The sequence below is a fragment of the Phaethon aethereus genome (genome assembly GCF_964289735.1).
Source record: "Phaethon aethereus genome assembly, chromosome: 13".
In the NCBI taxonomy this organism is placed as follows: Eukaryota; Metazoa; Chordata; class Aves; order Phaethontiformes; family Phaethontidae; genus Phaethon; species Phaethon aethereus.
In genome coordinates, this window is record NC_138589.1 from 6,055,006 (window position 1) to 6,072,431 (window position 17,426).

Here is a 17,426-nt window from a genome sequence, read left to right on the forward strand (position 1 = left end):
CGCTTTCACTCTTCTGATTCTCTGCCCCATCCCACCGGGGGCAGGGAATTGCGCAAGCTGCTGTGTGGCGCCTAGTCGCCGGCTGGGCTTAAACCATGACATGCATAAACTCTTGATTATTAGCATTAGCCTCCACTATTGGTCATGTCTTAAATTACACCATATTGCAGCTTTGCATAATTATGCTAATTTGTATATTTTGCAAGGTTTTACTTAGTCTTGTGATACTTCCTGTCTCTATACACATACAGTGGGTGTGTTCATATGATTATATATTTCTAAATATAGTTATTAATAGCAATGGAAGATTAATTCCTATTACAACTGCTTCTTCTTTCCTGAAGGCCTTCAAATACTTTTAAAACATTAAAAAGTGGTACCTTTATTAGCAGTACTCCATAGAAAGTTGAATATAATTGAGAGGCAAACTATAGGGCTAAGTAAAACACCACTGTGGTCCATTGTTGTTGCAGTAAATCCATTTTTCTAGATTTACATGAGAGAGAAATTTGGCTCAGTAACTCTACTGAAAATGCAGTAAGTTTCAATTTTTTTTTTTAATAAAAAGATATATCAAAGTTTTATGAGCAATTGGAAGGAAGTTCTAATGCAAATGTTCTTATCAGGAGAAAAACATATTTATTCATTCAGAGAAAACTACAAATTGAAATTAAATGCAGTAAGTCTTAGTTGTATCCCTTGGTACAATATAGGGAACATTAACCCAGAGATGTAACTGGCAAGTGCCTGACTAACCTGTCTAGTAATCTGAGAACTTAATTTGACCTATTATTGGCCCCACCATTTACAGAATCTAGTCTAATTAGTGATAAAAGCTGCTGTATTATCATGAAATACAGAAAACCTTTAGACTTTTTGTATGAGATGGGAAGTTCTTTCTGGTAAAATAAAAAAGGTAAAAGAAAGTTCGTATCTACACTTGAAACACTTGGCAGCTTAAATATAACATTTTTCCTGTTTCATAACACATTTTTTTTTGACATATAGTATTAGTAACAATTTGCTAGTTGTTTACTGACTATTCTAAATACTTCAACAACTGACAAGCAATTTGGAGCATTTTATGCTGATGGTAAGAAATGGTCAGAGTTGCTCCTTAAACATGATTCATGGAATATGTATATGCAATATGTGCCTAACTGATTTGCAGAATATCGAGCATCAGGTGTCTAATGCTAAGAGTTTCAGAACTCATGCTTGTATTTTGGGGAAAACAATTTACAAATAGCTGTTTCCATCTTAAAAAGCTTGAGTATTTTATGTTAGTCATCTGTACATGGAGAGAAGTAAGATGCGTAGAAAAAGCTAGCTGCTTACCATGAATTTATCAATATCTAATGCTGGAGTTCTTAAGTAATAGGTAGATGGTACAATTCAGTGCTGTTCCACCGAGGTTTGGAATTTGGAGCTATTCCAAATTACCAAAGCTGGGGATGGAAGTAGTTCAGAGAAGAATATGAGGAGACTGTCTTCCTTGTTGCCTAAGCATAGATCATCTTAGTACCATTTTCTTTTTCCATCCTGTGAGAAGTTGTCAACAGGCCTAATCTTCCACTGTGTATGTACATCATCTGGTTGACCAAAAGGATGTTAATTCCCACAAAAAAAGGCTTCACTGCTGCAGATCTTTGGAAAATACAAGATTGTGGCTTCCTTTCTTTTGTTTTCTCATCTTATGTCAAAATATGCACCTCCTCAGGAGGCATGTCATAGAGTCCTGCTTTTAATGTAGCTTCTGGCACAGATCAAGACAGGATGGAGACAGGATATTGGACTGCATGCACACTAGAACTACTAAAAAATGGTCTGTATTCTTCAGATTCATGTAAGATCACTGTATGTGACCATCAAACATGGCACTTTACAAGCGATAGTAAACCAGGAAATTATCTGGAAATCACAGTCTGTACCTAGGTAGTTTGGCAATCTGCAGATATTTGATTTTATTCACATAACTTGATCACAACTAAAATGACGGCTTATTAAGGAATGGTGCTTGGTTTAACTTGAGTTGTTGCAATACACAGTGTGTGGGAGGTCAAGGTAAATCAGCTGCCATCTCCACACATTGAACTCAGGTTGGAGGGGCTGAGAAGCCCATTCTGAGGTGGCACACGCACATTTCCCTATCCCATGGAGCAGTTGGTGCATGAGTGGCCCATTCCGAGGTAGGAAAACAGGTGTTGCGTTTGGCTGGTGTTGACCTTCTGCAGCTTATGTACTCAAACAACTGAGAGCTTTGTTGGTAATTAGGATCACTTTAAACTTTTTGATTGAGTGATACTTAATTTGACTAACTTTCTTTTCCTTGGCAATGCATTAGTTATTTCAGACTGCAAAACTGTCAGTTCATCTAGAGCTTAGAGCTGGCGAATTTCGATAAATCATTGGCTTGTTAAGATTAATACGGAAGAGATGTAGTTCCTTGAATATAATTTGGTATTTATTAACACACTAGAATGTGAAATGCATTACTGCATGCAGTGAGATCACCTAACTACACTATTCGATGAAAAGTCTGTTTGTTGAAAGCAAGTTTACACACCTGGTTAGTCTGACACTTGTAATCTCTATTTAGTCATAACTGGCCACAAAGATCAATATGTCCTGGGCACAGGCCTTGCTCGTGTTGTCCATGTGAACTTCATCTGTTGTGAATTTTATGCATGTCTCTGCAGACTGACCACCATTACTACCCTCTCTTGCACCCTTTGAACAAGCACTTCACTGAATGGAAGAGAAGGGGAGATAAGAGGGATATGTGAGGGCAAATTGTGAGACAGAAATGTTTTTGTAAGAAAGGGGCAAGAGTGCCACGCACCAACAAGGCGAAGTGTCTTGTAGAACAGAACACTTTCCATAGGAAAAAAAATACTGTGAGAAAATTTAAAGCTCTAAATGCATGTTACCAAATGCAACTGCTTTATATTATTTCGCTCAGTTGTAAATTTTGAATTTGTTCTCTAATGTGATAGATGAAAGTCAAAAGGATGCGAAATCTTCTTGACCTCAATTCCCCTGCTGTTTTTATCTACTTCTTGGGAAAGGATCAGCGGTCCTGGGATATGACTGTCAGGTTAAAGGAAGCCCTGCCTAGCAGCATCTGTTTTACTCCAAACATTTCTAATCCCTGGTGGAGAAAGCAATAAAGTTCTGTGCTTCAGGTCACGTACCTGAGTACTGGCAGTTCTTTTCAATATCTTAGATTAAATGAACTGTGAAATATTTCTTTTATTAGAAGAGCTTTAGTTTACTTGTGAGTTGTTTTCTAAATCATTTCTGTCCACGGTAGCTTTGGAAATCAAGTAGTGTGTATTGAACACAGCATTTAGAAACACTTTGAACAGTCTTACACACAATGCTTCGTTGTTCTGATTGTTAAAACATTCATAGAGGGCTATTGTCCTCTTTGGATGCATGCATAAATCTCGGGAAGGCTAATGGGAATGTGCACATGCAAGGAAAGCACAGGTCCTCTAGCATTGTTGGTAAAGGTGTACATATGACACGGAATTTCATGATGAAAAGTAGGCAACAGGACTAAAGATTTCTGCTTATGGGGCTGGATTAGGATTCACAATGCCCATGTAAACTTTGCATTCTGCTACATGTTTGCGTCTGTCCGCAACATGCAAATAACACGGGACGTTTATGGTAGGGATAGAGGTACCAAGACGAACTCTGTTCACACTAGCCTCAGCAGGGACCTCCTGCTCTGGGTGACAGCAGAACAGAGGGAGTCTAGGAAGCTGCTCAGGTTTCAACTGCTGATAGTAAATCCACTACAGGAGGCATTTTGGATGCTGGCTTTCTCAAGAAGCTCCACATCAGGTTTCATCTCTATTGCAGACATCCACAAAGACATTTACGTGTAGGAACTGTATGAAAACGTTGCAGCAAAAACATTCTGGTAGCAACAAAACTGTGTTTTATGTCTATGCATCTGGAAATGCAGTAAGTTATTTCTGTTCTGTGGTGAGTTTCTTCCATGTTTTTCAGACAAGATCACCCTGAGCAGTGTTCTTGTAGAGGAGTTGTACCTGAAGAGGATGAAGGTCCAGGCTTTGCCAGAATTTCAGCCAGTGCTCAGAAATTCGGTAGCTGATGAGCTGTGAACTCGGGGTGTGAACTCCTCATCTGGTGAAGGCCAGATGTGTGATCGTCTCACTGGCAGACAGTGAGCCTGCTCCTCAGCACAGACAGCAGGCAGACCTTCCCTCCAAAAACACAATTTTGGAGTAGCGCTGGGTACTGTTTTTTCTGCTATTGATCCCTAAGCTTGCATATGGTATCGTAAGAGAAGGATTTTAGTGAGGTGCTCAGTTAGAAACATGTTATACCTAGCCTTCTACCTTCACCTCATCTGATTTGCCAGTAGAGTTGAGAAACTTAATCTAATATTTAACGTTTGCTAGGTCTAAAATGGAATGGCGACTTGAGAAAAGGCTGAAATAACATTTATAGTGCAGCCACAGCAATTAGAGAAGTCAGCAGAGACTGTATCTGTCCTCTTAATCAAGAAGGATTACCTGTCTGTCCTTTGTCTATCACTTTCTAAGAACTGTCAGAAGAAGAATACACTAAAATAGTCACCTCTATTCACCTCCCAGTAAAACTGCAGCAGGCAAAGAAACTGAAACGGGTGGGGATTGGCCAAGTAACTGTCATTGTCACAATTCTACTGTGAGCTGGTAAAAAATGGGTTTAAAGAACATGGTCTGTTAAAGAATTAGGATGGAGTGAATAATGGAAAAATATTCAGGAATATGTTATTCAGAACATTTCATGTATTCATAAATTATTCACCCCCACAGAACTGCAGGTGCCTCAGGATTTTTCCATGTAATGTCAGATCCTCAGCTGGCACAAGCTGGCACTGCTGCATTTGTTTCCATGGTCTAATGCCAGTTTACAAGGATCTGGCCCATGTTTTTCTTTTCTTTTCTCCCCCCTCCCCCCTCCTTCTTTTTATGTTCCCAAACATTCAAATGCAACTGTAACATGTAACTACACAGGAAGCTATGCTGAGTCTGGAGCTGAACCTCAGGGCACTACGATAGAGCAATCTCTTTAAGCTTTACTTTCAGTTTCCATGATACCATCAGTGCTTTTTTGTATGTGTTGATAGTGTTGCTGCTCACAGTTACCTGGCTATGCTTTCTCTCTCTCCTGTACCTGTTTGATGTGTGTGTTAAATGGTCAGGTTCCATTATCCACCTATCTTCAGTTATTATCAAGTTAATTTATGGATGAATGTAGTTAGCTTCGTACGTATTTTCAAAACTGAGAGTAAACAGAATTGCTTTTCCTTATTTAAAATCCCATTCTAGCAGCTGCACTATAAAGTGTATTTTTCTGCTGTTAAATATTTTATCTTGACCACAGCTTGCATATCAGCAAACTTGTAGCAGTATGTTGACTGTTATCTTCTGTGTACCAAAGCACAAGATAGTTTGGAATAATTAAATAACATCACCTCTCCATTATACTTGGAGGGCTGATATTCTTTTCTTCTAAGGAGATAAAAGGTAAACATAAATTATAGCAAATCGAACCGTAGGATGACAAATATTGTTGTAAGCCAGGATAGTAATATAAAAAAAAAATAAGATGAAATCCACCCTTTCCCACTTGTATCCATCTTCTATATTTATTTTTGCTGATACAGCTATTGAAAAGGAAGACAATGTCTGTGGCAGTGATTTTGCAAGGCGATTACACATTCCTGAACGACACAGTCATCATTACTCTGAGCCTTATTTGCTCAAGGTTTTATAAATATAGATTGGCATATGGGTTTAGGTCAGAAAAGTATCAAATCTACGACAGATACATAACTCAAGTCAGCACCATTTCAAACCTTTTTTGAGATTCAGTAGCCTTTTCTTTATAAGATTTCCAGGATGGTTTCTGCAGCAAAGAGTTGTGACCAAGCGTTATCTGTGTATTCCCCATGTTTTCATTAGCATGACTGACAGTTATAGTGTCTGTAATTCTTCAAGTGAAATGAAGGCATTCCCAGGTACTACTGAAATTAAGATTTCACAGGATCAGGGCAGAAAATATTTTTCATGATAGATTTGTATCTAGTATTTTTTCCATGGCAGAGGTATTTATCCAGGAACAAGATTTCATTGACTTCTGGTCATTACTCAAGTGAACTACTCAGATGAAACACATTTTTAATTTGAGAAAAGCCTGAACATTAATTTAATAGAATAATGGGTAGAGATACAGATATGAAATAGTTTTAGATGTAAAGGGTGAAGCAGTATAACAGATGGGAAGTCTTGAGGGAGTTAGGACTAGGATAGAAAAGTCCTTATGGCACAGATTCACTGTAAAAAAATAGAATAAATTGAGCATAAGAAAAGGGTGTGATGAGGATCAGGAGGTATCAGAGGATGAAATTATAATTCAATCTGCTAATCTTTGCTGCAGAACTTAACGACAATAATAATTAATAAGACATACTGCTACAGTTTAATTTAAAATAATAAAAAAAGAGAGAGACACAAAAGCATAGAAAATCCCCAATTAAAAAATAAAAATATTGAAAATTCATGTTGGTCAGCTGTCATGCCATTCAAGAAAATATGCTTTTAAATGTTACATATACGCTTTTTTCATTTTATGTTGATTATTTGAAAAGTCTGAATTAAAAGGGGTCTTCAGCTATCAAAAGTTGATTTTCCCTTTACTGTCCATTGGTGAAACTGTCACTGGCAAAAAATCTTCTACCTCACTGCTATGATTGGCTAGAGATAAACTCCACTTAAAATGGACAGATAATTTCATAATTTTCAGTGAAACCTGGTGACTCACATCACCTACAGATGAGTTCAAATTTTTGTACATACTCAAAGATTTCTATAGAGAACAAAGTCCTCTAAAGATGAATTTGCTATGAATTACTTTTAGATTATTGTGTTTTGTCGTTATTGTCATTATTCTGCTATTCTCTAAAGGTGCCTTTACCCATTTTTGTTTACATATAGCTATTATTAGAGTTTGTGCTAGCAAGTGTATCATTTACAAAATCATAAAATAAAGAATGCGCATAAACATGTGAAGTAAACCAGTAAACATTTTTATCCATGAAATGTTATTGCCTGACCTCATGTAAATTAAGACCAACTGCCGTTTGAATAGTAATTATTTGTTATTTTGAAATGCTGATACTGAAAATAAATGAGGAATTTTTTGGCATGCTATGTGATGAAATAGTAATCTTTTGTTCAATTTAGTTTAAGTCTTTGGATTTTATAGAACTGTATCTGTCATTTAATTGAGGCAGAGATGAACAATAGATTCTTGTATTCATTTTGGCAGATAAAAACATGTAAACAGAGTGGCCAGCATATATTTTCAAGTGCTACAGTCATAGGGAAAACTTTATGAAACATTTAGTTGTTCAGCAGAGTAGCAATGCTTAGAGGTTGACCTTGAAGTTTTTGAAATGTGAATTGATCCACTGGAACAAGTACAAAGCCAGCTTTGGTGCTAAATGTAAATTGTTAAAAATGGTGCTGCATAACATCTGCCTTGTAGTACGCCTTAATCAGCACTGTGAAAAATGAAAGTTTAACGATCTACTATAGTGGCTTCTAAGTGAAGGATAAACAAAGGATGAAAGAGTTTCCTTGCATGGTTTGTAACTGATGGCATGAAAAATGTCAAGAACCATCTGCCTCAAACTTATCCAAACTGTCATCAAGTATTCTAATCCAGTCAAAGGAGATACAACTAGAACAACCTATGTAACTTGCTGAAGGCTTATCAAAAGAGTTGTAAATAAGGAAAAAGAAGAAAAAGAAAAAAAAGGAGGGGAAAAAACCCCAACCTATCAACTGCATAACCACAGATTTCTGCCAGCTTGCCTGTGGCTTTGAAATTCAATCCCATTTCTCTAGTCTGACAAACTGTACTAAATGGTAAAATGGATTTTTATTGCTTTCAGCCATTTTCATTCCAGCTGCTATCACTAGGTAAGTACTCAGTTTTCTAATATGAGAATTATATTTTTTTATTTCTCTTTTCTCTTTTTTGTGTGTATATTAACTGCAATATGCACGAAAACCTATTTTTGCAGAGCTAGGGTGTAAATGGGGACATTTACACATCTGAGCTTAAAAAGCTGCTACTCCTTCTAACCTAGCACACAAAAGAATCCCAAATATAGCTATGTCACTGCAGAAAGCTACATTTGAGCAAGTAGACATCTTTTTTTGCATTGGCTTTCACAACAGATAGGAAAACACAATTTTCCCAAGAAAAGAAACAAACACATTTAAAGCTGACCTTGCCTAATTACGCTAGGAAGTAATCAAATGACCATACATTTGCTAGTTTGGTTTTCAGGAAGTTATGCAATTTTCAGTAAGTTAGGCCATTCTGTATTTTAGGCATAGATTTACCTTTTTGAAATGTCCATTAATAACCAAAGATTACAAGTCGCATTGAAAGTCAATGAAAAGTCTGTTGCTAAGACAATGAATTACTGCTCTTTGTACCTAAGTGATTTCAAGGGCTGGGAGATAAATCCCAAGGCTTATCCTTACACTCAGTATTCCTATGGAGTCCCTTGATTTTGACTGGTTTCCCAAATGGGTGAGTTGGGGGCTTTTTGTTTGTGCTCGTGTTGTAAAATCAGGGCTTAATCTGGGCTAAAGCATGTATGACCCCTTTGTTAAAACTTCCTCCAAAGGCATCTGTTGAGAATTGAAACTTTGGGGATGTTGGATAATGACTTAGGTAAGCAAAGGGAAAGCATAAAAACAAAAGCAAGGGACACAGAAGGACAAATGAAAGGATCATGAATTCCAAATGTACTTCATATTGTCACTTGTATTTAAGCATGACTTTTTTGTAGTATGTAGTATAATGCAATCTTAGAGCTGGAAACGATGCATTTTGGGCATGGAATGGGAAATATGCAATTTCATAAGGTTCTGGTTAAGGTTCCGTATTGTCAGTCTATACTGATGTATTTAATTTTCACTCAAAATTCAGAAGCCTTAGAATGCATACAAACATCCATATATTGTGTTGTTTGAAGTTGTAATTTTTTATTTGCTACCAAGCTATGATATCTTCTAATAGCTGTGTAGCATTTAAGGGAAAAAGAAATCTTTCTATTAAATGTATCCATACTTTTCATTGGCTCTTGAGTGAGTTTATACAATTGATGTTGATACATTTGTCATGGAATATTCTAGTGTACAGGTGGAAACAGATGATACAGTATTACTTTTTTTGGTGACAAAATGGTATGCAATGCATTGGAAGATTAGTTATCCATAGCAGTTATATGAAATGCAAATGTCATAACACAGATTACATTTCCATAAAACCAAAATAACACTTCAATGTATGTGATTTAGTTTTACTGTGCACATTTTTAGTTAGCAGAACTGACACATTGCTTCATATTTGCATCATTTTTGTGCCTTTCACATTGAACAAAAAGGTGAAGAACTATTTCAATGTACAGTAACCATTTCAGTGCTGGCAAAGTCTCTCAAAAGGCATTCTTAGGTTAATAACAATAACCTCCCACTTTTTTATCTCTAGTGCTAAAAGCAAAAGGGGGTACATATGCCAAATATCGCACCTTCTCCCTGCAGTTCCACTGTGGAAATCTTGCTCATCTGAAATCCCAGTTTGAGGCAGCTTTTACAGAAAATGAACTAGGGAGACGGAACAAGAAAGGATGTTGTAGAGGGGACAACCTTTTTTGGCATCATCTATTCTTTATCATCCATGTAAATTAATTAGGTTTACTAGATAGTTATAAAGACAAACAGTTATTTGTCCAATTCTTGGGACTGGCCTACTTTAGCTAAAGCAATTCTCAGCCCATCTAAGTTTCAAGCGTACAGGAAAGAACCAGGAAGAATAGGTTTTGTATGCAGTTAAGCATCCATCAGTCTAAACTCTCTTTCTCTGTACTGCTTAGTCAGCTGGCTACTTATTTAAAAAATAGACATTAAATGGGACCACTCATCCTCCAGAGACTTCTGGTAGTCTACTTATTTGATTTTGTATCTTTTTTTGTTCGTTAATTATTGTCATGTGCTGACACGTGTGGATGATGAACTCATTTAGCTAGGATGTCAACAGGGTACAAAAAGCACTTTAACAAAGAGTTAACAGCAAACTAAGTGGAAGGTGAGAGGCAGCAGTTAAACACAGAAGAAGCTGTTCCAGGAATAAGAAAATTCCCAGTTTGGTAGGCAGATATCTCACTCACCGTGCTGCAGACCTCATCATAGTGGGTGTAGGATGTCTCAGCCTGTAAAGCACTATGTGTAGCTGTGGGGATCACTAATACGCCATTCACAGAATCACAGAATCACTAAGGTTGGAAAGGACCTTCAAGATCATCAAGTCCAACCATTAATCCAGCACCACCATGTCCCCTAAACCATGTCCTGAAGTGCCACATCCACACGTTTTTTAAACACTTCCAGAGATGGTGATTCTACCACCTCCCTGGGCAGCCTGTTCCAATGCTATGTTCTTGTCCATCTCCAAGTTAAGCAACCACAGTAATTATTATTTCTTTTCTCTCTATAATCAGTGCAGGAGTATAAATACCTCTGGGTTGTTAGCATCTATCTTCAGACATCCCTGGAGGGCTGGAGGGGATGCATTTGCACTGGTGAGTGGGGGGAGTAACTAACTTACACCGCTAAAATGCGAAGAGACAGGTCCCATCCTCTGTGCGCTCTCTCGAAGAGCTGGCAGTCATTTCCTGTGTGAGTTGTGGTGTGCGTGGTGGGTTTTGTCTCCTTTTTTGAAAAAAATTCTACACCTGCATAACTTCATTCTGTTAGTATTCATACCCAGAACACTTGGCATGCACTGGCATTTAAAACTAAATTACTGTTAATAGTCTGTAACACATCAGTAGTAGCATGAAGTGCTACTTTGTGAGATAACAATGGATGCTGTAAATGGAACTTGATTTTTCACAATATCTGACAGTGGCATGAGAAAAGTGGAATCTAAATGGTCATGATACAATAAAGCATCTGCGGACTAGCTGAGACACTAAATTAGCATTTTTTGATAAAGAATAGTGTGGTGCATAGCCTGTAAACCACGTTAATAGCAGTATCTCTGTCATTCATAAGGCATATGCAGCACATGCAGGTGGTTTCTTATTTTTGTATGGGCAGCATTGCTTGAGTCTTGTACCCAGGTACGTATCCTATGAATTCCTGGCTTTCTCAGGAGCAAGATTACTTGTTTACTGTTACTTTTTAATTGCTTTCACTGATTGATCACATCTGTTGTGTTTTGCTATAAACAGCATGTGATTTAAAGAAAAAAGTACTGATTTCATTGCATATTACTGTTGCTGTTAATTTGTAAAGATGTTAAACAAAAACTGCATGTTATTACTATTCACCTTTTTGTGGCAATTTCACTTCCAGTAGTCAAAGATATGTCAGTGATGGTAAAACATGTGCTTGCGGTATAGTAAACTACTAGATGTGTATTTGTATTTTCGTTGTGGGTTGAGCAGTCTGGAGCAACTACAAAAACTAAGACTTTCCAGAGAGTGATGTTCAGTTGGATAGATTCTCAACAAAAGCTTACTGCAACAAGTCATAAATGGCAGGAGAAAAAAACACCGTTCTCTGTGCTCTGTGGTTTGCCGTAAGAGATCCTCAGAGGTGCGCTAGTTGTGCAGTCATTTCCATTGAGATACATGTGAATTTTAATAAAAACAGACAGGCCTCTCCAACTCGGGTTTGCAAGCAAACTATATAAAAACATTGGATGGAAATCAGCAACGGAGATGGATACTTGTGCTCAGCATGCCTGGAAATATGGTAATGCACTCCTGTAAATGGACTTAATGGAGAGAATGGAAAGTGTCCAGCTACAATAGCTAAGTTGATAAATCTCAGCATGCTGAGCGCACTGTTCAGCCTGGCTGACCTAAAAGAAGATTAATCCAGTGAGTAACTAGGATGAACAACACTACTTGATTTTCCAAAGTAAAGGCCCTGGAACCCTGTCATTTGCGCTGCGCATGCCACACTGTGCACGCCCCACCCTGAGAGAAAAAGGTGGGGTTTTTTTTTTAAAGGCTGTGGAACTGCTGTAATTTTGTTACCGGTATTTTGTAGTGGGGCAGACCGAGAGGCTGCTGGACTCAGGTTGATGGTTGATGAGCGTGAAGCCACAGGAAGCCCCACAAAATGGAGCCCCATCAGCGGGTGGACACTGCCTCAGCGTGCGGAGGCCCTGGCCTGGGGGACGGGACCCGTGGCAGCGGGGCAGGCCCCGCCGCAGGGCCCATCTCCTGTCAGCTGGTGCTGCGGAGGGCACGGGGCGGGAGCGTGCCAGACCCCGGCACCCGCGGGGGGCCCCGCCGGTGTCCGTGGGGAGGATGAGGCGCCCTCCCAGACCTTCCCTCAGCTCGGCGGGCGGCTGGGGGCCCGCGGGGGCGCGTCCCGGGCGGGCGGCAGAGGGCGCCCTTGGGCACGGCGGCCCTGCCGCCTCCGCCGGCTCCCGCGGCCCGGCCTCGCGCGCTTGGGGGCTTCGGGCGGGATCTGTCCCTGGTCGCGAGGCGGAGCGCGAGCGCGCCTCACAGAGGCGGGCGGCGGCAGCGGGCGCGCGGCGTCTTCGGCCGGCCGCGGCTCGCGGGGGATGGCGGTTCTGCGGCTCTTGTTCCTCCCGTGTCGGTGCACGGCGGTTGCCGGGGATGTAAGCAGGAGAGTCAAAGAGCTGGCGTTTGCGCCATGCGCGAGGGCGTTTTGTGGGCTCCCCTCTCCACGCAGAGCCAAGCTGTTTAGTTGGGGAGGGCGGGGGGATGGGGTGGGAGAGCTTGCCCCAGGCCCTGAGCAGCTGAGGAGGGAGCACCCCCAAGCCCAGGCGGGACGGGAGCTCGTGCAGCCGTGGGGACTGGCACCCGCTCTGCGTTTTGCCTCAGGAAAAACTGGAAATGTTTGCCTTGACTTGGACAAGCAGTTGGGCTAGCGCGGTGGGAAGAGTCACTCCGGTGGCGAGGGAGAAACGAAGTGCGTGAATTAGGGATTTCTAAGTAAATGGCTGTTTCTTCAGTTGTAGGTAAAATGGATTTGTGACAGTAGTGGCAGGGAGCAGGGAAGAAAGCCATGAATATTGATTACTCTCTTAGGAGAAAAGGGTCATTTGTTAAATGTAACCTAACATTTGATTGCAGGGGAATAGGTTAATTTCAAAGAGTGATTTTCCACATTTTATATATTGAACATATTCAAAGAAAGAATAAAGTGATTGACCATGTTTCATTAAATTGTTCTTCCAGCCCTCAATACCTGTCCTTAATTGACAAGGACTTGGACAAAAACAAGCAAGAAAAGGTTAAAAAGATTTTTAACAGTGTCTTTAGACACCATTGCTTTACTGCAGCACTAAAGGTTCAGCTTAGCATGGGTTTGAAAACTGGGTTTATTTTGCAGGGGGGTAGTGAAGAAGTGGTTACTACTGTGAGGAGCATCTACCACAGTTGGGAAACTTTTTTTTCTAAACCACCTAATTCAGGTTTGATGGCAACATGTACTCATATCATAGAAGGAAATTAGGAATATGGTTACACATTCATTAGTGACTTTGCTGTTGACTCATCCTGCAGTGCACATCTCATCTATAAGCTCACAGCCTCGTGCTTGTTTGAAGCCACTCCCCTGCCCCAGTAGAGCAGTGAGGTGTTCCTGGCACCTTTTGGCTTTATGCTGCAGACTAGAGCTGATTCAGCATGTTAGAGCCATTTGATCAGCTGATCTGGAATAAAGATCTGCTGGAATAAGGCCTTGGGAAAAAAAATGACTGGCTGTATGATCTTTGCCAATGTCAGGAGTTTGAATCATGGAACATTTATGATCAAACACTTAAACAGAGGCAATTACTGCATGAAACCACCAGTTGAAGAGTTGACTACAGCTGCATCAGATCTGCTTTGCTCCCTGCTCTCCTTTCCCCTTGCTGGTGTATGTTATCAAGGGCAGACTCTGTAATGATGCCTCTGTCAGTGAGGCTGTTAGTGCTGACTACTGTAGTTTTCCAGGTGATGGAGACACATGCAGTTTGTTGTTTTGTGGGGTTTTTTTGCCAGATGATCAAAGAAGTAGTGATTTCCCATCATGCTGCAATTTCCTGTAGATGCTGTGGTGTGGTCTTCCTGGCAGAGCCCCCTCAGGAACCTTGCATCAATGGTTTTATACTTGTTGAAGAGTTGGCCTATGTATGAGTGTCTGCTGTACAAGTTATTGCAGTACCTCGTCAGAACTGAGTTTTGTGCTCTTTCAGTTCATCAGTGCATCAACAGAAGTGTGGAGGAAAGATACAGGTAACTTTTAGCAACTTTTGAATTCCTTTAATATATCAAACTATATATGAAATATTAAAAAACAAATGTTAACTGGTAGCTGTTTTAAGTATGGGGTTTTTTCCTTTTCGGTTTCTTTTTTCTCTTAACTATTATACAATGAGTTCTGCATTCTGATGTTGTGTGGTATGTTATCAAAAATTAACCAGGGCTTGATCTGCAATAGAGTTTGTGGACTTGTTACATGCTTCATCTGATATGATACACACTAGATATAGCAGGTATTTTTTAATAGCTCCTTGAAGAAAAAAAACAGTGTAGTAGTTTAATAATTGTTAAGTCTAATAAAACTAATTGAAATCTGAAAAGTTTAATGTCAGGAAAGTGGTTGGTTGGCTTTTTTTCCTTTGAGAATTTGGAGGTTTTTAAAATGTGTTTGGAGCCTTGATCATCTTGGCTATCCACAAGCACTTGAAAAGACTTTTCATTTCCCAGGAAATCTCTAGTAAGTGTGCTGTTTGCTGTGATGATGTATACGGTGTCTAGGGATGAATTAGCAACTATGGTGGCTTTGTTACCCACATGACTGTAGTAACATCATCTTTGGTTTTGAGTTCACTTTTCATTTTTTCTTCAGAGGCATAGAAGTACAGGAAGGATGATGTTCTTTCTTGCTTGCGTTTCTACCAGTAGTGTGCCAAGTGGTTAGTTTCTATGGTCTTGAAGTTACCAATAAGATTCCTAACAGTTAAGGTGAGGATAATATGCACCATCATCTGCTGAAGCATTTGATGAAGGAAATTGGCAAATTTATCAAGTTTGCTCTAAATGGTACTGCAGATATTCGATAGCTCTGTGGATTGTTTTTTTTTAGAAATTATTAACATGTTAATAATTTGACATTCATACCCTCCATCTGCCTGACACTTAATATAGACTGTTAATACTTCCCCAAATTCATTGACTGTAAAAAAAACAACAAAAAAAAGCGTTTGGGGGGATGGACACAGGGACATCCATGCGCGCCCCCTCCCCCCCCCCCCCCAAGAAACGCAGCAAACTCAACCAAAAAAACCCACAGCAACTCTACTGTCAAATTTTTTGTGAAATTTGAGATTTACTATCTGTCAGTAATTCTTGCACTGTGGGACATTACACCTGGCCTGAAATAATTTGTGAGAGAACGTTGCTGATGAGCTCATTGGTGCTGTGACGTACGACTCCCTTATTTTGATAGTTCACTTGATGGTCTCCATACAGAAGTCTTCCTTTAGCAGAGCCACTTTCCTATTAAAAACTTTCAGTTGGCCCTCCTTCTTTTCCAAATGTCAACATCTGCACAAAGAATCCTTAATGACTGAAAATTATTCAGAACGTCTCTGTAGCCATGGGAACAGAGCTCCTGCGACTCAAACAAAAAAAAAGAGCCTGCACTCCTTGTGGTGATGGAGATCTTGTGAGAAAGCGTAGATGTGCAACAGTTACTGTACACAGCTGAACTCTTCCCCTTCTATTCAGCTGGATCCTTGATGTTTGGAGTTTGTGTGTTGGGTTTTTTGGCTTCTTCCATACCCAAACCTTTAAATGTGTTTTGAGGGGCACTATACTTGACTTCTAAGCCTCTGTGCTAGATTCCTGGCTTCTCTATCTTTGAGTTTAAGTTTTTTTATTTCTTGCTATTATAGTATTGTATGTCAACACTTTCGACTGGTCTGACTAATATTATTAATGCTGCTAATCAGTAAAACTGTATTTCTCAAAAGAACTTTCAGGTTTGACTATTTGTTCATGACTTCAGATAAATAGTTGTTCAATAGCATGACAAATTTGGCAGAAGTTCCAGCAGTGAAGTGTTGAATTGAGTGTTTTTAGAACGTGTGACAAAGCTGGTGTGTGATCAACCTGTCCTCTGATATTTCTTTTTCAGGATAATATAATGCTGTTTGTAGTTCAGAAGGTATTTTCTTTCCAATGATGTGTATTTCTGTGACACATGGATTTTTGAACAAAACCTTTCATTGGTTGGGAGTAAAGCATTTAGAAGTGGGTTTGGTTTGGTTGGTGGTGGTGGTTTTTTTTTATTTTATTTTTTGTAAAATTTAAAGATACTTCAGCAGATCAGTTGCTGACTATTCAACACAGGGAAAAGAAACCGGTTTCTTCCATTAACTTAGGTTATTGGATTTGGACAATAGCAGGGGAGGCTGACAGACAGGCTCCAGAGTGGCAGAAGCTTTTGTACATCACATATCAAAATATGTCAAATATGCATTGCTATGTTGGGAATACTATAATGCTAAGCAGGTTCCAGGTGTATGCTAACTAGATTGTGAAGTGAACAAGATGCCAGGATAACCTGTGGTGTATCTTTGACATGTAAGAGACGTACTTAAATCCTAGTCTATCAAAATGTTTCACTTGGAGTTAAAAAAAGGTTATGTCATTTTTTTTTTTTATCTTGTAGCTTAGTTGATGATGTAATTTCTTCAATATTTCCTCACTTCTTTTGTTTTAATGGAAGTTAACAAGTGGAGTTTTTGTACCTACTAGTGGCTAACACAGATAATACTCTTCTCTTGCTGGTGCAATATTTGAAGTTCCTCTAGTGTTGTGACAACTTTATATAATTTCTTGAGCTCACACTGGTGAGAAAATCAACCATAATGTATTATGGTTCATAAAACTCAAACCAAATCAGTCTGGAGTAGTATACAATCTTTTATCACATAGTATTTCTCATCTTGGTACTTCTCTTCAGGAAATCAACTAAAGTGAGAATTGGGTTCTTCCTCTCAGATGAGCTTATCCACTCAGCCTGCCAAAGGTCCACTCAGTAAGAGGTGATGGAGAACAGAATTTGCCTTTACAGACATGGAAGTCTGTCTGCATCTTTGAAGAAGAATAGAAGTCTGGAGGAATTAAAGCCTTAGTGTTTTTCCATTTAGTGATATCTCTTTACTTTGTTAAGAGGCAAGAATTAATTTTTTTTTCTTTTTCCTTTTTTTTTTTTTTCTCCATCCGGGGTGGATATGAATAGCAGTCTTCCATCTAAGAGTCCTACTGTCCTGGAAGAAGAAAA